Below are 26,529 nucleotides of genomic sequence, written 5' to 3'. Positions count from 1 at the left end.
ATTGTAGCCAAAAGAGGCTGTTGAACTTGTGCATTAATGGATTTATAGACCTTGTCAGGATCATAAAGATGAAGAGAAATCCCTCAATTGCTTTATGTATGTTTCTTGTTGCCCTTCATCAACAAAGTTATTATGAGATAGTTCAAATACTCTTGACCATACTTGTGCTTGTGATCTTCTTATAGGGTATTGATACCTTCCAAAAATTTCACAAGCATTTAGAAATCACACTGAACTTCCTGAATAAGTTAAGTTCAATCTTAAAAGTTAACAATAATGAAGAATGAGATTTTTTAAAAAAGTTATTGCAAGGAAAGGGAATTTGCAATAATTTGCATCTAACTGCCTTCAAAATCATTAATGCAATGAGTTAAAAATGCTTCATAAGGGATAAACACAAAAGGAAGCATGTTTTTTCAATGAAAAGGTTGCTAATTTTTCCACTGTTATTCTGCTGAATAAAACATTAGTTTTATTCAATGCTTTCTAGCAAGAAGCAGAGTTGTAGTATTATTTGCTTAAAGTAAATTTCCATTAAACTCTTGCTTTTACTTGCAAAAATGGCTTTGAAAATACAAAAGCCAAAAGTTCAGCAGGAAGATGAATCAGTCACCGTTTCCTACCTTTCTCTGTTGTCATTCAGGAGGAGAATTGCAGGCCCAGAGTCATTCTACATTACACACTGAACTCAGTTATCCTCACGGCCATTGCCACAACAGGGAGTCCTCTATCACCACGGCAGAGTGACAGGTATTCACAAAAGATGATACAACTCACCAGTGGGCTCTGCTGTCCCTTGAGGGACCACTCTCTCCTGCCGGTGCCTATAGGCAATAGCCATGGGGCAACCAGGCTTCTAGTTTGGACCTCTTCACGCAGTGCCTAAAGAGAAGTGGGAGGAATACAGGGTGAGGAGAACAGTGCCACATGGAAGGGAAGGCTGCCTGTAGCCCTGAAGAACCGCGTTCTTAGCTCTCCCCTCAAAAGAACCAGCTTTTGTTTCACACAAAGAGCAGACCAAGAAGCTAAAACTGCTGGAAAGGCAGTAGCAATTAGTCATGCCACCTACCCTCGCAGGACACAAATGGAGCAATCTTAAATTACTCTGTTGACAACTGATGGGGCATTTTATAGAAGCAGAAAAATGATTCACCTAAGTCAAAATTTGCCTGTGAAGATTCCAGGATAGTTTTTTTCCTCCCAAATGCCTTTATCTCTGCACTTAACTTTATGACATAACCTGTGTGCACTCTCTTTATTTGACAAAAGGGGAGTTTTTTAAAGGTCCAAAGAGGACTCCTGTTGACTTTCAATGCAAATCGGGCACTTTTTATTATCTCCCACCAGATATATAAATGTCCTTACTTGTTCTGTACTTTAAAGAAAATAGGGTTCCCTAGACATTGGGTCATTAATGAAAGTGTTCTCTTTTCTTGCCCTAGATAAGGGGTCATGGCTAGTTAATGTGGACATTTTTAAGAAACATCATTAAATATTCAACATGACTTATTAAAAACAGCCAGAAGCAAAATAATCTTTCAGATGCAAAAAAGCCCAACTTTCAACATGTGTAAGAACGGCTAAATTAAGCCTGTTTACTTTTTAAAAGTCTACGATTCTGTTTTTCATTATTATTATTCTACATTTCAAGACTCCTTCCTCCACAGCCTGGTAAGCACAAATTATGTGCAACCTCAGCCCCTCCGCTCCCAAGCAGGCAGAGGACCACAGATTTCTGCAGTGATTTGGCCTTTTCCAAAACAAACATTGCGTTTTGAATTGGTTTCAGGGCAAAAGCAATTCACAGCTGCAAAAGCTCAGTTAGAATACTGTAGAGCTGATACTGCACAAGCATTATCATTTCTACTTCCAGCAAATTAAAGGCTGCAGCTGATTTGTACATGCCTCTTCTGTGTAGTGTTCCCCCCAAGCCTTTTTTTCCTCTTTTTTTTTTTCTTCCTGTGGACCAGTAGTCAAATGCTCAGTCAATTAGCAAGTACTGAGAATTGGATGATTTTCCAGTCTTACAACTCAGCAGTTCCCCACAGTAAGGAAGAGGACAGGTGCCTTTATGCTGTTAGATTACTGCATATGGTGCTGTGTCCCTTTGCGTGTTTCAACCTATGCTGCAGCCCTAGAAAATAAATGATTAAGAGTGAGCAATCTAATGGGATTCAAGAGTTTAGCAAGTGCTTCCTTCTAGTTAAAATTTATTATTGTAATTGCTCAATTAATAATGTCTCTAAATTTTGCTAAGCTCCAGGTTCTGCATGCAAAGCTAAGACTTGAGAATCTACACTCTAAAATATTGCTGAATCTTGTTTTAAAGATACAGCTCAGGTGTAAGTCTGGGTCTTCTCTCTTCTAATAAAAACACAGTCCACATTTGCTTAAGAACAGTAATCATGAATCAGACCAAATAGCCATTTTCCATACCATGCACAAGTATATCAGAATAAGGATCTCAAACTTGGAATCCACTGCTATGAGTAACACGGTTCAATGTGACCTCAGATGTCACATAAGATTGTAAAACTGATTACAGTAATAACAGTCAGGTTTGTTCTGGAATGAAGAAGCACCCTAGGAGGTGGTATAACTTGCCAGCAATTCTGTTGCATTATTCCCAAATGATATATAAGCTGCTAAGTGGAGTAGTTTATTAAATATTTAAAAAAGCTGCTGCCAGTGTGAAGCTATAAACTGCAGATTGAATTGTAAATATTTAGTATGCATGAGACTAGTGCAAAAGAGACATGGTATAAATAAATAGCGTTTGATTACTATAATTATGACATTGAGGCCAGACTGGGCATTAGTACAACATTTAACCTGAAATCCTACTCTTCTTTTGCCTACAAGAAATTCAATCAGTCTAAGAGATTTTTCTTTCTTGTTTTTCATGACAAATCTCTTCCAAAACCTCCTAGAAATCAGTGTTTATTTTAGAGCTAGTCAAACTATACTATACTAAACAGTGTAAATGTAGCTCTTATCTTCTGTTTGCATATGATTAATAAGTCAGTTCTGACTTCTGTGGATACATATGATGAGTAAATATCTTCCAAGTAGTTTATTAATATGAATACCATCTTATGATTGTTCATGAAATGTCAACTTTGACAGTTCACTATTGACTGCTTTTGGTCATACGACATTGTTTTTCTCCTTTCTTGAAATTTTGAAATATTTGAAAGTGGGATGACATGGACTGACAAATTAAACCATGGACATGCAAGCACATCTCAAAATGAGTTTCTTATTAGGTTACAGTTTCTTCCAGACTTCTTTTCACTTTAAAATCCTCAAAATTTTAATAATTCTAAAGCAACTTATGAAAAGATACCCCAAACATTTGCATTTTTCTTTGAGAAAATGGTTGTGAAGCACTTATCTTAATTTGATTAGCTCTTTCTTAAACAAAATGTCCTCTTCTGGGGTCTGAACATTTCTCCCAGCATCACCTGCCTCATGCAGGCAGAGGCTCTTCAGGTTTCCCTGCCACAAACTGGTAGGTTGCAAGGGAGGGAAGATAGTGTCATTTGCCTCAGGATGGGATACGACCTTAAGTTAAACAAGGCATTCGTTCAACTCACACAATTTCAGCCACTTTGACGAGGTACTTTGATTCAGAGACTGCCAGCCCATGCTCTACTGGCAGTAGGCAAAATCAAATTTTGCTGAGTCAAGGAGATGGACAACTTTCTTTTACCTTTTCCACCCACTATCAACAAGAGTCACTATTTCTTCCCCCGCCCATCCCCATCCCATCCCAAACATGTTAACTATTCCCTTAGCAGCAGGAGCTATTCTGTGCTAGTCCTATTAAGTGAGCTGTATATCCATTTATCTGAGCCACCCTGTGCAGATGTCTTGTCTTTCTATCTTCAGGTACCTTTAGAGAGGGTTGATGTTGTGGAGGCTATTATGGTCTGCAGCACACCTCAACATCCTGTTTCTTGGTTATCTACACATCAATACTCACTGAAGAGTACCTTGATTTCTTCTAGCTTCAAGTTCAGGTTTCTTCCCTACAGAAATCAAACCATAGGCAAAGGAGAAGGTACGTGACTGTGTTTTATCCCAGCAAGAATTTGGAAGGAGGTCAGGGGAACATACTATTGCACAGGCAATTGCAGACAGACTGCTTAAAAAAAACCTCAAACCCACCAAAAATTCCAAACAACCAAAAAACCTAAACCCACTACTTTGTTGGGATATTTTGCGTAGGATGATACTCAGGTGGGAATCAACTCTCCCACAAGTTGGTCAGTGACTGTCCAGGTGGTGATGGGAGTCCATTTTAAGGGCCCTTAGCCAGACAGGGAGGGAATTCCCAAACTGTTAGTTCTAGTAAATTTTTATAAACCAGCTGAGCTGTGGTCCTACATGACCGCTCCAGGGCATGCATGATTGATTTCCATCGATTACCTTAAACTACAAACAAAATACTCTGATTTTCTCTGTGCAAAAGACCGTTCCAGGTGAGCATTTCTGCATCTGCAGAAACAGTTTCTACAGAGTATTAACAAGCAACTTTCCTGTGTAATATTTGGTCAATTCTACAGCAGGAACTGCCTGGGGAAGTCTCTGCAACAGCCAGATCCTCTACCCAGGATGTTAATCAGCACATTTAAGCATATAAATAATGCCTGTCAATTGGCCTGTGGACAGCAGCAGATGCCTGGGGGAATCTACAGGACTCTCTGAAATTCCCACCTGAAGTGTTCCCGTAACAATTAGTCACAGCTCCGCACGAAGCCAGCCAGGAGTTTAATCAGTCATCTTGTCTCAAGTCAGTCCATTGCTTCATCTGTGCAGAGAATAGCTGGCGAGCACCTGGACCACCCAGGGAAGTGATGACCATGCACACTGCATATGCACATGAGCACAGTCTTGATAGCCAGCTAAACTGCAGTTGTAGCTTGAACTTCCACTACGTTACCATTATAACAAACTCCACAGACTTTTCCACAATATACAGATTTGGGGCACAGACTCACTTCCAGTCCCTAAACGACCGTTGTTCTTTTTATTTAGAAATTTCAGTCCATTAAGCATAAAAGCCTACACTTAGATAGGATGAATCAGTATCTATTTGACCTTTGATTCAGCACCTTTGAACTACAACTATAATATCTAAAGTTTAGAAGTTAAAGCAGCAAAATGAGGTCTGTTCCTTGGAAGTAGACTGACTTGGTGAATTATTTGGGGAATACTAGAAGTAAGTGAAGCAAAATTTGTTTGCTCTGAAAGTTTTTGGAAATTGTTCTGCCCTTTTCTTCCACTTCTCAACATTTAACCGTTTGCTGTTTTTGAGAGTGTGAGGATAGAGGAATTCTGTATAAACCTCAAGTGTGAAGGCAGCTGATGGCTACAATTTACAAAAGGGTAAAGGAAGAATACTTCAAGATGTGTCCTTATTAGGTTGAACAGCCCTAGACACTCAGTAGCTCCTGCTGAAGCCATCAGGCTTTTTGGAAATTCAGGTTACTTATACAGGTGCCAGTGCAGAAAATACCAAAAAAAAAAAAAAAAGTCATTAGGTACTTCTCTGATGTTCTAAAACACTAACTTTTTATTTGCCAGCTCTATTTCAGTTTGCTCTCCTTCAGCTGACTTCTCTTTCTCTTAATCTCTGTAAAACTTTTCTGACATAAGAAGGCATTTCTCAGCTTATTTCTACATCAAGCTACATCTTTTTTTGCTGTTTTGCATTTTGGAACATAATTCCAGATAAGTACTCATGATCAAAGTCAAATTGCCTTGTATACCAACTCCTGGTAGTTGGTACAGAGCCAATTTCAATTAATAATAAGTAAGATTAAACAGAAGATAGAATTTTGAAGGTTTCCAAGAGAAATCTTCCTATTTCATATGAAAATCTGTTTTAACATTTGGGACTCTTCTACTAGGTAATTTAGCTCATCCAAATACAATGAGTCAAATAACTACTTTTTTCTTTCCAAGATAAAGGTTAATTTCTTACAATGAGATGTGTTTATTGCATGCTTGGATGACAATATAATGGATCAACCTGTAGACCTGCAAAAAAACATTCACTTAATAGCACAAACGTATGTTTAAATTGATAATTGAAATTCTTTGCAGTGATACTGTGAACTTAAAATACTGATGTGTTGTGCAACAGAGTAAATAATGAGTCACAAAATACTATATTCTCACAAGCAAGTGTTACGAAAAAAAGTAGGGGATGCAGCACGAGCTGGAGTCTAGCGCTCTTAAAAAATCTCCAGCTTTTTTAAAGGGATGCATCACTGATTGAATATTTGTGAGGCAGGGGATGGGAAATGACAAGTTCAACCATTGACTCACTTGATAACTTTGAACAGTGCGTGTTGAAGTAGCTGTACCACCTTCCCCCTCTGAAGTTAGTATTTTCAGTTTAGACATGGAAGATTTTAATATTTACTGGGCCTGGGAATGTCTTCAAGCTGAGAAACTTAAGAGCTCTATTCTGGAAGACCAAATAAGTTAGAAGAAGTAGAGACTTTCACCTAAGAAATGGGAGTCATATGCTTGAAAGCCTGGTGCACTGTTAGGCAGAAGAAAAATGGGCATGCCACATCACTTGCACATGAGAAAGGAAATATTGCCACCCTCATGAACTTTCAAATGTAGAAGTGAGCTGGCTTAGACATCCACTAGTGAATAAAAAATGATTGTCTGTGCCTGGGCTCTTTGGTACCTGTGCCCAACAATCTTGCATTGGGTACCCAGAGCCCCTGCAATGCCTACAGGAAGAGCTAAACACATCTGAATGTGATCCAGGACATCTAGAAAGCCAAATGGGAGCCTGCTAGAGCCAAGAAACAGAGGCATATGGAGAAGCAAGACGTGCCTTACAAATCCGGCAGCTCTACAGGATCCGGGTACTTTATGCAGGCTACCGAAAGGTGTGCCCCTCCCTATGGGATTCAATGTCCAGATCCTTTCCTTGGCAACTGTGGCCAGCCCACAACCTTCTCCTGTTAAAGGGCACAGGTATACATGTGTAGGGGAGGAGAAGAGGTAAAGAAAGGGGTATTATCAAATACTTTGTGTTGCAGCAGTTCAGTCAAGATCCCACTGGCTGAGTGGGATGGATCGAAGGAAGGGACAAAATTCTCCTATCTACTGTTTAAAGAAATTATTTAAGAGTGGTAGGAGTTGAAGATGTGAATTACAAGCCCTATTCAAGGAATTCCTTCTGTGTTTTCCAAGAAGTAGTTAATGGACAAAAAAAGAAACAGTTCTTGAGGAAGGAGAAAATATTGTCCACTGGACTCCTTTGGGCATTTGTACCTATGTCTCAGTCTACAAATTGCAAGTTTACCTCTGTCTTCATCAAACGCTGTAATCCTTAAAATGGATAAAACTGCATTGTTGTTAATTTATGTAATTTACACATTTAAGGATTATTAAACAAATTATTGCTGAAAATTTTGGGAGTAATAGTAACAAGCTTTTTAGATATGTTAATATAGAATTATCTAGGCCTTGGATGTTTTCAAGCTAGTATTAATGCAATTCCCCTTTTCAGTTCTGTCCTTCGAACAGTAGCCCAAATGTGGAGACCCCATGTCTTTGTATAACCACAGAAAACATGGCACTTATTACAACAAACAGCCTCAGAAAATCACTATTTTTTTGCCTCAGTTTGAGCCTGGAACAATCATCAAATGTTACAGCCGCATAGTGTGCAGAATAAAGAACATACAGTATAAATGGATACAAATCACTTCCTGGTAACTTTTTATGATGTGCCTCTAAACAATGTTTGTGGCTGAATTTGTAATTGGTGTACTGAACAGATGGAGTTAGCTGAAATACTGACGTGCCCGTAAAATGACTCGTGCCACCTAGTGCTTGCACACTGGAATATAATTTGCTCACTAGAGCTTTGCCTCTGTGGAGAATGCCCCCATGAACAGAGGAGAGAGGTAACGAAAGGAATGTTTTATAGCCCTGGTCTCTATTAAGAGCCATGCTCAAGGAAGCAACTGCTTCATCGATCAACTTTAAATGACAAAGTGTTTGATAATCATAATGGCAAGCACTCAGAATCAAGCCAAATTTAAATGTTTCCCAGGAAGGCTCAAAAGGTTTGACAGCTGTGAACATTCTCACAACTAGAATTAAAATATCCGTGCCTTTTGTTCGGTTTCTCAGCAACAACTACGAACACCTTCGATGCCTCTGGATAATATTTCAAAGAAGCAGCTAAGTACAGAGAGGCTCAGCTCCACTGTGCCAGATATTCGCAGCTGCGTTGTCGCTTAAATCAGTGACAGAAACATGACATACCCATCACCGTGTGTCAAGGTGAAAGCACAGACGTGACTCGGGTGGTCTGGGCTCTTTTCTTGACTACAGCAGTGAGGGACTCATTTGTTGTCGGCGCTCCACACTTCAGTCTTCCCATCTGTAAAATGGGGATAATAAATTATACTTTGCACAACAGCCATGGGACTTAGCACATAGTTCACTAGCCCCTGAGTACATACCACGCTCTGCTGGAATATGGAGTAAAAACTAGCAAAAATTAGCATTAACTCTCAGTAGCGGTTAGATTATCAACAGCAAAAATGACATATTTCCTCATTCTCTATTATTTAAAACCTTCTGGTAAGCTAAGAATAGCTCCAAATCCATCCTGCAAGCTGCTTTTTGTGGCTGCATCTTGCGTCCAGACACTTGTGCAAGTCTGTTGGTTACAACTGCTACGTTACTTAGAAACAGAACTGTCCTGAATGAGGGGTGGGCAGTGCAATGCTCTCTCACTCTAAACCCCACTGAGATTCATATTTTCTAAGTTGTTTAACTCCCTAATTTGCAACAGAAGAGAGGTTATAGGCCTCCTCTAAAGTAGTATTGCAGGCATTGACCACCGGCTTTGAGTCAGGCCTCAGTGTGCTTACATACAGAGTTCAGTCCTGTATTCTTTGGGGAAAGAATTTAGCCTAAAAGCATACAAAAGCATCTATGTTTAATATTATCATGAAAAATGGACAAATAGGTGTGATATTTGAAGTTTTTCCCTTAAGAGAGAACATGAATCATTTTATGAGAATTATGCTTAAAGGATCATCAGATGCATGACCAATTGTAGAAGCTTGTTCCATGACTTCTAACAGAAGACTCATTTTTTACCTTAACAAATGTGAATAACTGATATTTCTTTTCATTAAAAAAAATACAGAAAGAAATCTCAGCAGTTTCTGGACTATACCCTTTCCTTACAGCGAGTGGAGACCTGGGAAAAGGGCTGCAGTAAGTGAAACAGCTACATCTGCCACTCAGAGTTTTTGTCTTAGAAATTTTTTTTTTTTTTTACATAAAAATCACTGCAGGTCAGCTTCTAATCACATTCAAAGCATGACAAATACTGGATAGACTATAAGAATTTGAAACTTCTGCCCATTAGCCTTGTTCTGTCTCATATTCCAGGTTGTCAAGAGGGTTGGAAACGTGGCAAAGAGAGCACAGTTCAGCTGAATAGCAATTTCTACACATGCACACACAAAATTGAGAGAGGGAGGGGAAGAGGAAGGGAGAGAGGAAGGAGGAGAGGGATGGAAGGAGGGAGTATCAAACTGAGCCCTTTTTCTCAGGCTTCAAACAGATACATAAAATAATGGCTGTTTCCTAGCAGAAAGTAAGACTACTTAGAAAATTGTAAAGAAAAAATGTTTTTCTAAGAAAAATATCATAACAGATGGCAAATTGTGTGTGCTACAGTTTGTTCAAAAGTAATAAAAAAGTAAGTACGATGAAAGAGACAGCATAAAACAAGGAAAGAAACAACTTCTATTAGCAGAAAAGGATAATTAGGATACTTACGGTGCAGAAAAATATAAAATGAGTAGAAAGATCAAGTTTATTGAGAATAAATCCAATTAGAATGGAGTCCTTTGCAGCAATTATAAAGGAGCTAGCCTCTCAGCAAGGAAACTACAATATACTGTAAGTATTTTATATACATTGGTGTTAGGCAAAATTAATTGCTGAGCACTTCTATTCCACATGAAATACAGGATACATAGGAAGAGATGCTTAAAATACATTACAGCTATTTAGATGGCAAAGATTTTTTTCCCAAGACACATTAAGCAATGCAGATTGAAGATCTGTTTAAAACTGCTGGCCATTATTGCTTCAATAAATAATAAATCAACACTTTGCCAATGACTTAAGCATGCACAGAGATAATGCACACTTCATGGATCAGCTGATGCATGACTCTGCACGTGCTTGAATTTTGAAAGATGTATTTACACGCCAAAGAATATACTCTCTGCAGCTGAAAAGAAGCAAATGCAAAAATTGTGTAAAAGCTTAGAAGGATTCAGAAAAAAGTTGGAACATAGAGTGATCATTAGAACACTTAGAAAAAAAGAACTTCAAAGGACCATATCTCACTTTTCAACCTTTTCCCAAAAGTGATGAGAAACACTATCTCCCTGTGAGCAGGCTGCTCCACATTTTTGTACTGGGGATTTGTTACAACCTCCCCCTCTGCGGTTCGTGACAATGGTCACTGTCAGCAACAGTGCAACACTTTGGCTGCATTAATCTGGTACGGCAGCAACTGTGACCTTCACATCCCTCTGCAGTGACCAAGGCCAGGCGGGTCAGGCAGCCCCAGCCCCGCTCTAATCTCGTGCAGATATCTCAGCTGGGCTTTTGAAGAAGAGTAGGCACTGTATAAAGGTACAGCCAGGAATCTACATCACCTCTGGACTGACCCAAGAGATTGATTTAGAGAGAGCACAGCTTGCAGAATCTAGGCAGAATATTTGTAGGCACCTTTCCCACTGATCCCCTGCTGAAACTCCATTTTAAGGAGTGACTTAGCCTTTTATGTTTGCTTGAGATACACTATGATCTTCATGGGACAGTGAAAAAAGGACTCTTTAGCTTTGGCCTATTCAGGCAGCACTTAGAATTTTGGGGGGTTGTTTGTTTTTTTCCTATTGTTATCACTCGAGGTATAATTTTCAAAGAATATGTAAAAGAGAAAAGGATAATACAGAATAAATTAGGGATATTTATTGTATTTTCAGATGGTATCATGAAAGTATCTACACTTACAGAGGGCATAAAAAAGAAATATTAAGAGCTCCCTCTTAAGAAATATTTTTATTGCTAGTAATTTTTGCATGGATGGGACTGGAGTGGCACGAGCAGGTTTTAATCTGAATCTCTTTACACATTTTTTAACAGTGTGTCATAATATAAGCATTAAGAAAGTGAAAAGTTTTTCTTCTTGATTGAAACCTATGGGCCTTTGCTTCCCTCAAGCCTGTACTTAAAAACCTGACACATTAGTTATGACTAGAATCATAGAATCACAGAATCGTTTAGTTTGGAAAAGACCTTTAAGACCATCAAGTCCAACCGTCAACCTAGCAGTACCAAGTTCACCACTAAACCATGTCCCTAAGCTACACCTCTACAGGTCTTTTAAATACCTCCAGGGATGGTGACTCCAACACTTCACTGGACAGCCTGCTCCAATGCTTGACAACCCTTTCAGTGAAGAAATTTTTCCCAATAGCCATTCTAAACCTCCCCTGGCACAACTTGAGGCCGTTTCCTCTTCTCCTATCGCTTGTTATTTGGCAGAAGAGACTGACACCCACCTCTACAATTTCCTTTCAGGTCTCCCATGAGCCTGCTTTTGTCCAGGCTAAACAACCCCAGTTCCCTGAGCTGCTCCTCATAAGACTTGTGCTCTAGACCCTTCACCAGCTTCATTGCCCTTCTCCGGACACGGGACACGCTCCAGCACCTCAAGGTCTTTCTTGTAGTGAGGGGCCCAAAACTGAACACAGGACTCGAGGTGCAGCCTCACCAGTGCCAAGTACAGGGGGACAGTCACTGCCCTGCTCCTGCTGGCCACACGATTTCTGAAACAGGCCAGGATGCTGTTGGCCTTCTGGGCCACCTGGGCACACTGCTGGGTCACATTCAGCCAACTGTCGACCAACACCCCCAGGTCCTTTTCTGCTGGGCAGCTTTCCAGCTGCTCTTCCCCAAGCCTGTAGCACTGCATGGGGTTGTTGGGACCCAAGTGCAGGACCCGGCACTTGGCCTTGTTGAACGTCGTACAATTGGCCTCAGAAAAGTGATCCAGCCTGTCCAGATCCCTCTGTAGACCCTTCCTACCCTCAGGCAGATCAGCACTCCACCCAACTTGGTGTTGTCTACAAACTTACTGAGGGTGCACTTGATCTCCTTGTCCAGGTCATTGATAAAGGTATTACAGAGAACTGTCCCCAAAACTGAGCCCTGGGGAGCACCACTCTTGACCGGCCACCGACTGGATTTAACTCCGCTCACCACCACTCTTTGGGTCTGGCCATTCAGACAGTTTTTTATCCAGTGAACAGTACACCCATTCAAGCCATGAGCAGCCAGTTTCTCCACGAGAATTCTGTGGGAAACAGTGTCAAAGGCTTTACTAAAGTCTAGGTAGACAACATCCACAGCCTTTCCCTCATCCATTAAGTGGGTCACCTAGTCATAGAAGGAGATCAGGTTATTCAAGCAGGACCTGCCTTTCATAAACCCATGCTGGCTGGGCCTGATCACCTGGTTGTCCTGAACGTGCCGTGTGACGGCACTCAAGGTGAGCTCCCTGGCACTGAGATCAGACTGACAGGCCTGTAGTTCCCCCGATCTTCCTTCCAGCCCTTCCTGTAGATGGGCATCACATTTGCTAACCTCCAGTCAACTGGGACCTCCTCCGGTTAGCCAGGACTGCTGATAAATGATGGAAAGTGGCTTGGTGAGCACTTCCACCAGCTCCCTCGGTACCTTGGGTGAATCCCACTCGGCCCCATAGAGTTGAGCGTGTCCAAGTGGTGTAGCAGGTCACTAACCATTTCCCCTTGGATTATGGGGGCTTCAGTCTGCTCCCCGTCCCTGTCTTCCAGCTCAGGGGGCTGGGTACCCGCAGAACAACTGGTCTTACTATTAAAGACTGAGGTAAGGAGGACATTAAGTACGTACCTCAGCCTTTTCCTCATCCTTTGTCACTACGTTTCCCCCCACATCCAATAAACAATGGAGATTCTCCTTAGCCCTCCTTTTGTTGCTAATGTATTTATAGAACCTTTTTTTTATTGTCTTTTACGGCAGTAGCCAGATTAAGTTCTAGTGGCTTTGGTCCTTCTAATTTTCTTCCCGCATAACCTCACGACATCCTTGTAGTCCTCCTGAGTTGCCTGCCCCTTCTTCCAAAGGTCATAACCTACTTCCTTCTTGAAGTATGTCCAGTCTTCCTGGACTCCTTTGCCCTTCAGGACTGCCTCCCAAGGGACTTTGTCAACCAATCTCCTAAACAGGCCAAAGTCTGCCCTCCAGATGTACAAGCTGGCAGTTCTGCTAACTCCCCTCCTTACTTCTCCAAGAATCGATAAACTCTACCATTTCATGATCACATATGTTCAATTTAAATTATTTTGGGAAAAAAAAGAAAAAGAATAGAGCCACCTGCTGCCTATGACACATCAGAGTACAGGAAAAATAAGAGGTTTTAAAGAATAAAATGGTAATGTCACTGATGAAATGGTGGATAAGTGCACACAGAACAGAGGAAAAAGACAGCAGTCCCTCCAGTATCTGATTTAACCTGATCAGCTCCATCTATTGCTCACTGAACTACATCCTCTATATAGATGTGTTTGGCAAAAACAGGGTTTTTCAACAAAGTTGGTAAAAAAGAAATAGATTAAGCCTAGACTAGCAAATGGTTACTTGGGAACCAGTCGGTGTAGGTGCAAGTTACTGCTTCTGTTAAGAAACAGATGCAGACAGGGTCATCCCTACGAGGTGACTGTCCACTTCCACTCTTCTGTTCCACTCTTCGCTCTATCAAAACAGCACCCTGGCTTGAGACGGTGTCCTATTAAATACTATTTGTTGGTAGCAAATGGTCTTGATTTTGATGAGCTACTGTTGTGTATTATTGAGGAAGTCCTCTGATAATTCCCAGCTCTGACAATTGTCAGGATCAAGACAATAGCTGGAGTTTGAAAAGAGTTTTTTCACCAGAGGCGCATAACCTACACAGTCACAGCCCATTTCTTGACAGCTGATGAGAATAAAAGTTCTGATTTTCAGCACAATTACCTGTATCTTAGTTATAGGGTTATTTGGCATTCACAGGGGTAATGAGTTAAACAATTTCTCACAGATACCATTAAAACTCACATTACTATGCAGAAAGCATAATTTGATTGACACTGCCAAAACTTGTGTTTTACAGCAGTAGTTACTCGTTCTGTGCTGCACCTACATCAAACAACATCTTTAATGGCTCATAAATTACAAATGCTGAAAAAAACCCATGAAGTCAGAGCAGGAAAAGCAGTTAAAAAGAGCACTACACTGGGAAACAGCAGTAGATAACAGCATGTTAACTACATCTCCAGACAGAAGGCTTCAGGGATCAAACAAAGGCATGGCACTGGTATCCATTCATGTATTTTAAAGATTTGTTTGTTCTACATTGAATATTCAATTTCCTTAAATTCTTGCTGTTTCAAAGCAATATCTAAAATCTTCTAACATTTTTTAAAATAAGGGCAGTAACTATCAACTTGCTTCAAGAGAGCAGGCAAAACAGCTAATGTGAAGAGGTTTTCAGGGCAAAACCCAGGAATTTACATCCATGAGTCACATCGATTATTATAATCTTAGTAGGATAATTGGACTGTAACTTTGGTTTGCTTTATATGTTGTTATCAGTGGAAAATAGTATGTAAGGTGTACTGCTCAGCAAATAAACAAGCAAAAATTTCAGAAGGATAATAAGAAAAGCAAGAGCTAGGGCTTTCTTGAGAGTTTGGGTTGAGGGTATTTTTGGAGATGGACTACAAATAGTTAGGCTCTTCTAAATGAATTCATAAAAAATGATGCACTATATCTTATTATCACGCAACTTTGTTCTCATAGCCGTGCTGTCATACTCTGCAGCACATACTTCTTTTTTTTCTTCTTTTTTTTTTTAACCACTACAATGTGTCTTGAGGATTCAGTGCCCCAAAGTGTGGCAGAATAAATGTCAGGGTTCTTGGATGGCTGATCACAGACAGCAGAACAGTTTATATGATCTGCGTTTAAACCCAGGTTCACTTGCTCTGGAGTTTGATCAGTGTGAGCCGGGGCAGGTGCCTCCCATTTATGGCACCCTGATGCCATACCAGGGATGATACCAGAGTTCCTTGGAGTTACCTCATAAGGGAAAGAAAAAAAAAAGTTGTTTGGGTTTTTTTTTACAGCAATGCTCCACGTATCCTGTAGGAAGGGAAGGGAAATGGTATAGTCTATGCAGTGCATAGAAATAAAACATTTTCTTGCAGTATAATTTGTATTTGGGAGCAGGCTATCCCATTTTAATTATTTACTCTAAAATGTTATTAGAAACAAGGGAAAGCAACAACTTCTATACCTCCACACAAAGTACTACAACTGCAAGAGCACATAAAAAGCACTGCACAAGTAGCTGGCTTCTTTGTACTCATCTCTCTAACATTCAGAGAGATGTGGAGATATTAATGAAAGACAAGGTAAGACACCTATGGAAAAACCAGTAATTTAAGTAGTCTGTTGCACTGGAAATATGACACACAGTAATGACTATACTAAGATTTAAAAAAATACAGTTTCCAAAGAGAGATTTAGTTTGCTTAAATGAGCAATTCAGTAAAAACAAATAATTGTGTATCACGTTTTTCATGTCAATCTTAACAGGCGCTTCTTAGTTTAAGGAACCACCTCCAGCTAAGTTCAATTTAACAAGCCAATTTTTCAGTGTCCAATTAGGACTCCTCCTCCCCTCTTACTTTCAGCAATCATTTCATTGATTGTGTAAGACAGTTCTTGCCCTTGAAGCAGTAGGTATTGGAATTCTTTTGAAGTAAAGATAGGCACATATAATACCACAAGAATAAGCTTCCTAATACTATGTCCTCTGACTCAAGCTTGCAAGTCTTGCAGAATTATTTAATTTATGCAAACCAGCCAAACTGTCTGCAAAGCCCGTGACAGAAAAAAGTCAAGAGTTAATTTTGTTCAGTTACTTGGAGATTGCTAAACAAGACTTCTGTAGTTATTCTGATAAACCTGTCTGTGACAGTAGTGCTTGCAATATGCCTGCAATACCCTTCTGGAAGGCATTTGTTCCAAGCAGGATGCATTCATTATTTCCTCTTAATCCATGGGGTTCAAAGCAGATTTTTTTGTGTGTCCTATGGATATTATGCAGTACTTTCATATATAACACATGCACTCTTATGGTATTCTTCAACTTCAAAATCTAAGAAACAACTGATTTGATGAAATAACACTAAAGCGAGTTGCTTTTCTAATACTGTTTGCCCTGTAATTTTGTAAATTCAGCATAGATGAATAACAAAATAATCAGCAGAAGAAAAAGTGAGGGGTTTTTCTCTTTAAAAAGCAAGTAGCTAATATAGATATTCTTTTTTTTTAGATCTGAAAATAATTTAATACAGGGCTTTTTTCCTATTAATATCACCCTTTGGTAATTTACAATAGTTTCAGCAAATGCAATATGCTCTCTCTCCATTCCTTTTCCGAGGAAGAAACCAAGAAAAAGAAATCCCCAAAACACATTATTGCCAGTAGGCTGCTCTGTTTCGTGTGCTCCTGACATTATTTACTATAAATTATTTCATTTGATCAGGGAATTTATCTACAAATTAAAACTCCATACAAATTATAAAAAAGTAATTGTACATAGAGCTAACAGCAGTAGGTTCAGCCTACAGTTAGCTAGCAACAAGGTATCAAATGCACTGCAATATTATTACTATTACTAGGGGCATGGCTTTAAAAACCATTAAGGCGTATCTAGATTTAATGAAGTGAGAAGAAGTGTTTCTGGTATTGCTCTAGCTCCCATAAAGGGACAAAAGAGAGACCTTCCTTAGCTGCCAAGGTAATAGCCAACTACCTAATAAACATGCACTTACCGAACAACACACTCCATTTAGAAGAATACTAAGTCCTGGACACAGTCAAAAATAGGTCTATAAAACCAAGGTAATGTGGTTTCTCACCTAAACTTTACAAGAAATTTTTAGATTAAAGGGCATTCAGTTTACAGATTTACCATGAGGAAGAACTAAGATGACACAGCTATTACCAGTTAATCTTAGGAAATGACAGAATATGACAGTGAATACAGACAGATGGCCAGATTCATAGATGAAGAAACATATTACAAATACATATATATATATATATATATGTTTTCTTATGTAAACACCAGGTATGTACAATAAACCCGGAAAATGAAGTTTGGTTAACTGCTAACTCTCTGTACATGCACATGTGTGGGGGTGTATTTTTACATATACTTACAAAAAAAATGTAGATTCTTTTTTCAAGTTAATACGGCTTTACAATACTAGCTAAACTAAATCTTACCCCATAAAATAAGCATACGGCAATTATGAACAAACACATCATCACCCCCATTGATTCTAGGAATGTCTTAAGCATGTGAGTCCTATGAAACACAGCACAGGTGTCCTACAAGACACTTCAGACGGATCCCCATGAACATGAAATCTAAATCTGTGTGCAAAGATGTACTCACATCACTGACTCTCACTAAGTCTGTCATGTATCCACATTGTATTTGTGCTTTGCACTCTCCCTCACAGCTTAAGAACTGGTGCATTAGAGATATGAAAATATGGTTTGAGGAAAATTCATGAGGTATCCTTTGGTTAGAAAGAAAATCATACTCCTATCTGATCTTTAGATTACACTCCAGAAATACCACTGGGGCCAACAGGACATATTGTAAGGAAATCCACTGCTAACCAGTCAGCCTATATTCCTGATGAGCTTCTCCAGACCTTACCCTCATTTTTGATGAATGATAACCACCCTATTTATTTTGGATGTTGCAACTTGAGTTTCTGTTCAGCACAGCATCCCTCCTGACCTAGTGTAGAGATACTCACAGTCCATATGTGCAGGCCACAGACCACAGAATATGGAAAATTCATCTGCCACAGAGCATGCTCATGAAAGCTTGCTTTCCCAGCTCATTATGCAAGTGGCACTGGCCACAAACAGTACATTGGGATGTTGAGATACGACATAGGTAAAAGCTTCTTTACTAGCTGCATGGTATAGCACTGGACCAGGTGCAGAGGTACAGCATGTTCTTCTTGGAGATTTTCAAGACTTAGAAGGATGAAACAACAGCTGATCTGATCTACCGTTAGAAAGCTGACACGGAGTTTGGACCAGATGACCTCCAGAGCACCCTTCCACCTTCTGTGGTTCTCTGAACACTGTGTGATGACAATATTCTTGATCTATTCAGATGGACTAAAAACACGGGAATAAACTTGGCAGGCTATACACTTCTTCCAGTGGACTTTATTCTTCTGCTGATTGAAAGGGACATTATTAATGAATTTACAGCTCCTGCAATGCTGTCATTTGCAATGAATTCACAGTACAGGAAGAACAATGACAAGACTGTCGTTCTGCACTCCTGAAAGAAGCTCTAACCTGAAACGTGGGAAAAAAGAGAATAAGGCCCACGTTCATCACAGACTTTCTACCTAATTTATACATACCTTAGGTAATGCCTCCGGACCTTCCATGGTGATTGGTTTCTTCCATTGCCAGGTATCCTACATCTAATCCCACTCTCTGGTGAATGACGATGCAACTGATTTAACGTGGATAGCACACTTTCAAACTTTAGTAGAGCCACTTATAGCAACATCCTTAACCTGTGTCCTGTGGTCCATTTGAACTCAGCCAACCTCTATACTAGTCACAATGGCAACTGGTTGGAGCACTCTCTTGTACCAGCATTAAATTGGCACAGAAATGTATGTGGAAGGGCTGATCTCATAAAAATCACTTAATCATACTTCAATACATACAGCAAATGCTCAAACTACAGTCACAAGCTGGAGATGGAAGAGGAGAACTATTATTTGCCCAGCCAAAATGCCGAAATAATTTTTTTAAATCATACCTTATGGAAACTATTGAGCAAGTTGCAGAAGAGAAAATTTTTTTGAGAAAGATTATAACTGGCAGATTGTGAACAGCTATAACAGCAATGGCCATGTAGGCCAGCTCTGGTACCAGCATTTAGTCTCCTGAGAGGATAGTTACCTTCCCAGAGGAAGTCTATAAAGATGTTAATGATAAGTAAATTGATTTTGTTTACTTTTGTATGGTAACTTAATGCTAGGCATTACAATAGTGCTAAAAGATTAAATCAAAACAAGAAACTATGTATAGTGCATCTTTTCAATTGCTCCTGGATTTTACAATTCTAGATCTTGAATTAGGTGTGTTTTGATAACTTCAACATTCATAAACACAGCTTTACATCTCTTTTCTGTCACAAGAATATGTAGAAAAACGACTAGATTTCCATTTACATCATTACTTGCTGGCAAGTAATCAATCAAGATTGTAACCCTAAGCTGCAAATAGCCATCTAGGGAATTCATTAGACCTCATTAGACCATTAGAAAAGGGTGTCTTTTTCCTCCTTGAACTTTTTTTATTATTATCTGTGACTCATAGTATTTTCTCTTTACTGTGCAAAAGGTTTAACTTTCTTTTCAAAATCCACACTGTTCCTCATTATTGGCATTGATGTATTTACTTCTGACACTATATTGTCTGTCAAAGACGTAGCATTAATATGTTACATTTTAAGATGACACTACAACTCAGGTGAAGAAGATTAAAGAGCTTGGCTTTTGAAATTTTCTATTGCTTGTCAATGTTTGTGAAACAGCAATTTGCCCTAGTATCATCAGCAATTCTTTTACCTATTACTTCTTTTTTTTTTTTAAGCTAACAAATTATCTGAAGTTTACACATGAAGTAATGCTGCAGAAACTACATTAATTTTCAGTCCAAAACATTTCAACTAGAAACAAGGTCATTTGCCTTTCTTTGTTGTCCCATCTAACCCCCTTGGGGTTTCTTAGGTAAGGGGACTTTGAAAGAGAACATTTGTCCTAGCCAGCTGGAGCCAAGAAAGTGCCTTAAACCTATTCACATTAAATGACATAATGCTGCATTCTATGTGATCTCTCCAGCAGATAATACAGATAACACTGTTTTCCACTATGCCACAGTCTGTGCATTCTTCTATGCACATAGGCTTCCTGCTACTTCAAACAGTATCAGGAGACAGGTAAAACAGATTGCAAGAGACATTTGCTGCAAAACTCAATGTAGCTGAGCAAACCTCCAGTACTTCTCTAAGTTTCCTACAAAATGTAAGAGGAAGGACTTAAATCTTGAGTAGATAAGCCTTGAACAGGCATTTTTGGTTTAATTCTACAAAAGTTTAACTTAAGCTAAATTATTTTAAAAATCTCAAAGTTGAAAAAATAAGATTGTTCCTTAATAAGATATTTCTCTCAAGTGTGGAAAGGAATATATTGCACAACACATGCATCAGATCACTCATCCCAATTAAACCAAGATCCAGGAGGTTGAAAGAACTGGCCCTGGAATACTGTATTGATAAAGAAGAACATTTAAGAGAAAAATAGCTATAAGTACACATCTCTGTGAACTGAAATCTTAAAAAAAATAAGTCATTTGGGTCATAGAAACATTAAGAACATACCGTGGTTGCACTTTGACATCTATCTGTGTCTCACTTCTCCTGTATTTCAATATAGGAAGCCAAGTCTTTCACCTGGGTTACATTCCTCAGCACCGTTCTTTAATAACAGAACTAATCACAGTAATAGTTCTTTTTAAATTAATGGGACACCTTACATGGAAAAACACTCATGCAAAGAATAGACACTGTAGAAACTGAATCAAATATAACAGATATCTATTTTATTGTATTTTCCGTATAATGCAAGATACTATGTCTAAGAAGGCACTAATATGCATGTTGTTGTTACTGCTGGAATTCTAGGTCCCTGTGTCTGCAGTTGTCAAAAGTGCTATTGCAGGCAGAAGGAAATTAGACTTTGGAGAGTGACTGAGAGCAACTAATCTAGGCATGGCATTAAAACATGCTGCTTCCCTAGGCATCTCCTCAAATGATCTGATGGATCATTCATTACAATTAAAATTTTGACCTGGGGTAGCACTTCAGCACCTTACTCCAAACCCTATTTTGCTAGGAGTGGCACTAGACCAGAGGCCTGCCCCTATTTGCTTACAATCTAAGTATAAAAAACCACAGATACAGATAGTTGAGGGACTGTCGTATCACTAAGACAATATTAGCCAGCATAGCAGCAAACAGAATAACATTTATAGAATAATTATTATTCAGTGTTAGCTTAACATTTGGACTGGCGCTAAGGGCTTCCTGCCATTTCTTTTCCTTCAAATGGAGGTCTGTGCTATTACCGCAATTCAGCAGCTTTTATGAAGTTCATTTTGCCCTTAAACCCAAATTGAACATTAGCATTTTGTAACATTACCCACTTATATGTTCCAGTATGAAGTGAAGCCAAAGTAGGTTCAAGGGATGAAGGAATCCAGCTCATAAAATGTTAATTATTGCTCCTATAAAAATGTTAATTAACTCAAGTCTAAAATGCCAACAGAAATATGAGTGTCATCTTTGTTGTGAACTTGGAGGTACTGGTGGTCTAATATGTCCCACACAAGAAAAGGCATATTTACCAAACAGAAAGCAAAACAGGATTTTACAAGCTATAAAAATTTACAATACATTTTCTGACTTAGGACCACGTATGTGAAAAAAGTAAATTTCAGAATACTGAGAAAGCAGGCTTCATCTCTGTTCTCCTGAAGGAGCCGCTGAACAGTCGCTGCAGTAACTGCACACCCCACAGAAACATTCTTCAAACCTGAAGCTCACCATTTCAGAGTAGATCTCTCAGCAGCCATTGAACAACCAACCAGGTGTACCGGCTCCCATTTGTTAGTCTGGTATTGCTCAGTTAGCCACCTTTTCCTTAGGTTTCACTTTTCCTCTTGATATTTGCCATGATGAGAATGGTGGCATGACCCACAGGATGCCAAGGCACTCCCGTGAGTAATCACTCCAACTCCTTTAGCCCATGAATGGCATGAGAGTTTGTGATGGATACACTTGGCCCCTAGCCATATTTTGGTTCGGGCTGACTAAGGAGCCCTGTAGTGAACCTGTGAGCTGGAAAGCTCCTGGTTTATGTACAAAGGGATGAAGGTGCCTTGGAAAAATATTTCAAAAGGTGGTTTGAAGCCCATAAATGCAATATAACCAAAGTACAGAACAAGATACCAGAGCTAAAACAAAGATATCCATCTTGTTTATACTGTTGACTAGCAGCCAACTACATCACTCTATAAATATTGCCATCAGGATGAGCCCAGTTCGAGCTCTCCCTGAACTGCAGCTGGACGGCATGCCAGGTGACTCTCCCATTCAGCAGGGATGCCTCTCAAGGTTTGAGACCCCTTACCTGAGACTAAGAGATCCTTCCTTCCCGAGGTCGAGAGATCCCTTACTTGCGACAGATCCTTGGCAAGTGACAGATAGCATGCTGAATTAATACTAATGAAACACTACTAATCCATGGAGCTACTCACTATTAATTATTGTAAACTTTGTATAGATAATTTCATTAGACATAAACTGTTGTCCAAGTCTGAAACTAAGATTGGACCTAGCTGCACCTGGGCTCCATAAGGAGTTTAGAAAGTAAGGGGTTCCACTCTGAACATCGTGACTCAACAGGACGGTCTTCCTTACCCTTTGCATCTCCAGTCTCTGTGTGAATCATTCTAACTCAATTCTAACTCAATTTTCCTTTCTATGTTTCTTCCACGCAGTAATTAATAAGGTGAATCTTGCCATCAAACTAATTGAACCTTGGTAAACTACTATTAAACTTTGTTAAACTCCATCAAATTTATTGAACTCTGTCAAATTATTATCTTACCTCAGTAAAACATATTGCTGCTTCTCTCTTTTGAGTCCCCTTCTACAGTATGTAAAAGTTTTGACTGGGCAGGGTCAGCTTGATGGTGGCTTTTGCCAAATGTGTATCCCAATGTTTGAATGTCCCAGCACCCATTGCTCTCGGTGTAGGCTTTAACAGTCCATTGTCTTGTTTGATTTTTCTGGAGGCTGGTGCATGACAGGGGATGTGACATACCCACTCAATGCCATGCTCTTTGGCCCAGGTGTCTACGAGGTTGTTTTGGAAATGAGTCCCGTTGTCTGACTGGATTCTTTCTGAGGTGCCATGTCGCTGTAAGACTTGCTTTTCATGGCTCTGGATAGTGTTCTGGGCAGTGGCAGGAGGGAAAGCACAAGAAAAGAAAGACTAACAGCTAGTCTTTAACTGCATGAATGGAGAGGAAGAAAACAGAACATAGTGAGGAAGAAAGGGGTGGCCACAAAGGACAGCCAGACAAAATACCAGTTTGAGGCTTTGGATGAAAGGATTAATTTCAAAGGTCTCTTTCCCTTATGTGAAAATATCCAACTTAATATTGGCAATTTCTTCCCATGTAAATGATCTGTTTTGAGAGAATAATCATTGTTAGTTAAGCATTACAAAATATAATTGTTGAAACGTAAAACTTTCAGCCCATTATAGTTATGTGTGTTTTGCCATGATTTTAAATGGGAAACTGAAACACTAATATGCTGACTGGCTGTGAATTATAATGCCAATTAGACAAAGCAGACAGCTAAACTCCAGTTCTATAAATGTGACTACAGGAGAGAATGAATTCTCTGCTAGTGACGGCTGGTATTAAAGACAAAATTCAGAGAAATAGCAGGCTGACCCAACCACCACTTACTGTACTCTTTATTGTACAAAGATACTTGCAGGTTCTTCAAACCATGAATGAAAGTTAAGGGGATGAGCAAATCTGGGACAAATTAGCCAACTAAATCATTAAAATGAATCATCAACTTGACTCCCATCTGTTTGCATTACATGGATTGAAATAAAAAACCCAACTTTGCCATCCGTTTTTCTCTGGTTCCAAATAAGTCCAGAGAGCCCTATACTGAGTCAGACAAAAACAAATGCATAGTTTTTACAGTTAATGGTGTGCATTTAGTACTTTGTGGGCCTTATGAAATGCATTCACAGTAGTACTCATTCAAGTGTTTTAAATACTGTTATATCTGCTGTAGCAATAGTCACATAGTAGCATTTTGAACTTAACTACTGATATAGCCTCAGGAAAAGCCCTGATTTTCTGGGCTTTGCAGCTTATGTCAAAAGTCCTTGAAGGTTTACACAACGTTTTTCCATTACTCTTTTTAAAAAGTGAAAAAAAAATGTGCAAATGTGTCAATACCCCAGAGTATGAAGGGTAGAGAAAAGCTAAGTCATTACAGTAGAGTAAAACAAATGTCATTTTGAGGCAGGACTAATTAATGTGAAAGTTTTGCCACACTCAGGATCTGAGTTACATATGTCTGCAAAGATCTCATCTGATCTTAATTAGGTCAGGGATACCTGACTAGTGCTACATTACACCCTGTAATCCTGTCCCAGTTTGATCCCACATACTATATCCAGAATCCTCCTGAAAATTAGGATTCATGGTCTTTAATGTGTAAACAACTCTGAGGACTTGCAATGCTTACAAAAACTCTCTGAGCTTCTAAAGGTGTAGCCAACTGGTTGTCTTCCTTTGATCATCTCAATACAGTCGAAGCAGCTCGTCACTGCCAACATCCTATTTCTGAGATCTTATCTCTTTTTCTTCAGCTAACCATTCCTGGAAGTGGCCAAACCTTTGTATGCTCAGCTTTTTGTGTAAACTTCCAGTCATACCTGAAGAAGTACGTGTTAGCAGACAGGAGACATTACTCATGTATAGAATTTGCAAATAGCTTTTCTAAAAAGAAAAGGGGGAAAAAAATGCAGATTAATCTCATTTGTTACTAAGACTGATCCTAGGATAGAGCCTCTAACATCTGGAAGTCTGGATAGTAAACAGCTTACAATTCTGACAGCTTTCATTTTTACTCCTTTCTAAATCTTTCACCTTCCAACAAAAGTGAGGAATGCTCCTCTGCCGTTAGGCCAGTCACTATGTTTGTAGCAGGATGAGTATTGTAACTTAATGTATCTTAGGCAGCGGAAATTTCTCTACAAAATCACATTTTCTCTTCCAATCTAGCCAAAAAGAGCTACAGAAATCAATACCTTCTCCCTTTTTTGAAGGTGGGTGGGGGTTTTTTTGAGTAAAAACCACTGTTTCATTGCTACCGATGCAGAGTCCTGTATCTAGCTCTGCAGCTGTCTAGATAAGTTTCTCTAACCACCAGTACTGGTAGACGAGCTTCTTGGTGACCTTATCAGAAGTTTTCCTGTAAAGGAGAACTTGAGGAGAACCACAGGGAGCAGAGCAGCCTGCTGAAAGCCCAGGGTCCAAGACCAGTCAAGAGACGTGCTGAAAAGCACTGCTCTTTCTCTGTCCTCCCTACATGCTCCAAACTAGAGTGGGGAATTGGACAGGCTTAAAAATGACCCAGAAACAAAGTGTGGTCTTGTAGTTCTGTGTGCTCCAGATCAGTTATCCGGTACAGCACAGCTGAAATACTGAAGCATAGGAGAAAGAACAGGTAATGTTACAAGGTGTTGCAATATCTTAAGCCCTCATCTCTAAGAGGCTGCTGCAGTGAGAATTGATCTGAGAAATCGATGATCAAAGCAGTCAGGAGGCATAAAAGGGTCTCAAAAAGGCAGATCAGAGCACTGACATACATTTACGTGACGTCCAAGGGTAAGTCACATAGCGGTCACAAAGAGGGACTATACACTTGGTCAGGAAAATAGGCTTGTCAGAAAAACAGAAGAAAGCCAAACTGCCTTCTCCTTTCATTTTTTGGTTACAAAATCTCATTCAAACTCCTCACTAAATTATTGTATTACAATAATAAAAAGTCACTTTTTACATAACTTTAGTCATTCTTAACAAAATCCTCCTGTGGAGCAGAAAAACCTACACAGACAAGAAATCCAGAAACATTTTTCTCACCCTGAACTGTTTTAATCAAACTTTAATATTCTCAACTTAAAAATGTTTCCTCTATTCATGTAATCTTTGATTTTTTTCTGCAAAATTTATTACTTTTTGAAATACTCTTTAGTTTTACAATTCTATTTCACCAGCTGTATTTCTGAGATATCCCTATTTTTCAATTCGTTTCCCTTTTATTTTACTTATTTAATTTTAGCATTTGCTGCAGAGTATAAATGCAATGTAAGCACAGGTCACAACAATTTCCATAAAGAAGAATAAAAATTATATAGAAACACATTTATATATCACATTAAACAAAGACTTCATCACTTATTCAGCAGTGCTTTGTCCTAACACCAGCACTAAAAATGGTAATGCTATCCATGTGATCAGTGGAACAGACCCATAAAAGCAGATATATTAGATATTCTCCAAAAGACATTAAAACAATTGTGCACTGAAAGCTATGGAGTTATAAACATCAAATATTAAAATACTCACTGGTAATTG

The 26,529-nt window shown here is 39.2% G+C and overlaps 1 long non-coding RNA gene across 1 annotated transcript in view; it reads right to left on the bottom strand.

Annotated features, from left to right (window-relative positions):
- Positions 1-776: 776 nt before the first annotated feature.
- LOC115340425 overlaps positions 777-26,529 on the bottom strand; it is a 51,969-nt gene continuing 26,216 nt past the window's right edge. Inside the window, exons 2-3 of the long non-coding RNA XR_003923051.2 lie at positions 8,308-8,425; positions 777-882 (exon numbers count right to left, since the gene is read on the bottom strand). This is a non-coding gene — a long non-coding RNA (uncharacterized LOC115340425). The remainder of the gene's footprint in view (positions 883-8,307; positions 8,426-26,529) is intronic.

The sequence above is a fragment of the Aquila chrysaetos genome, chromosome 4, assembly GCF_900496995.4.
Source record: "Aquila chrysaetos chrysaetos chromosome 4, bAquChr1.4, whole genome shotgun sequence".
NCBI classification, from domain to species: Eukaryota; Metazoa; Chordata; class Aves; order Accipitriformes; family Accipitridae; genus Aquila; species Aquila chrysaetos.
This window is presented reverse-complemented; position numbering and strand designations above follow the sequence as displayed.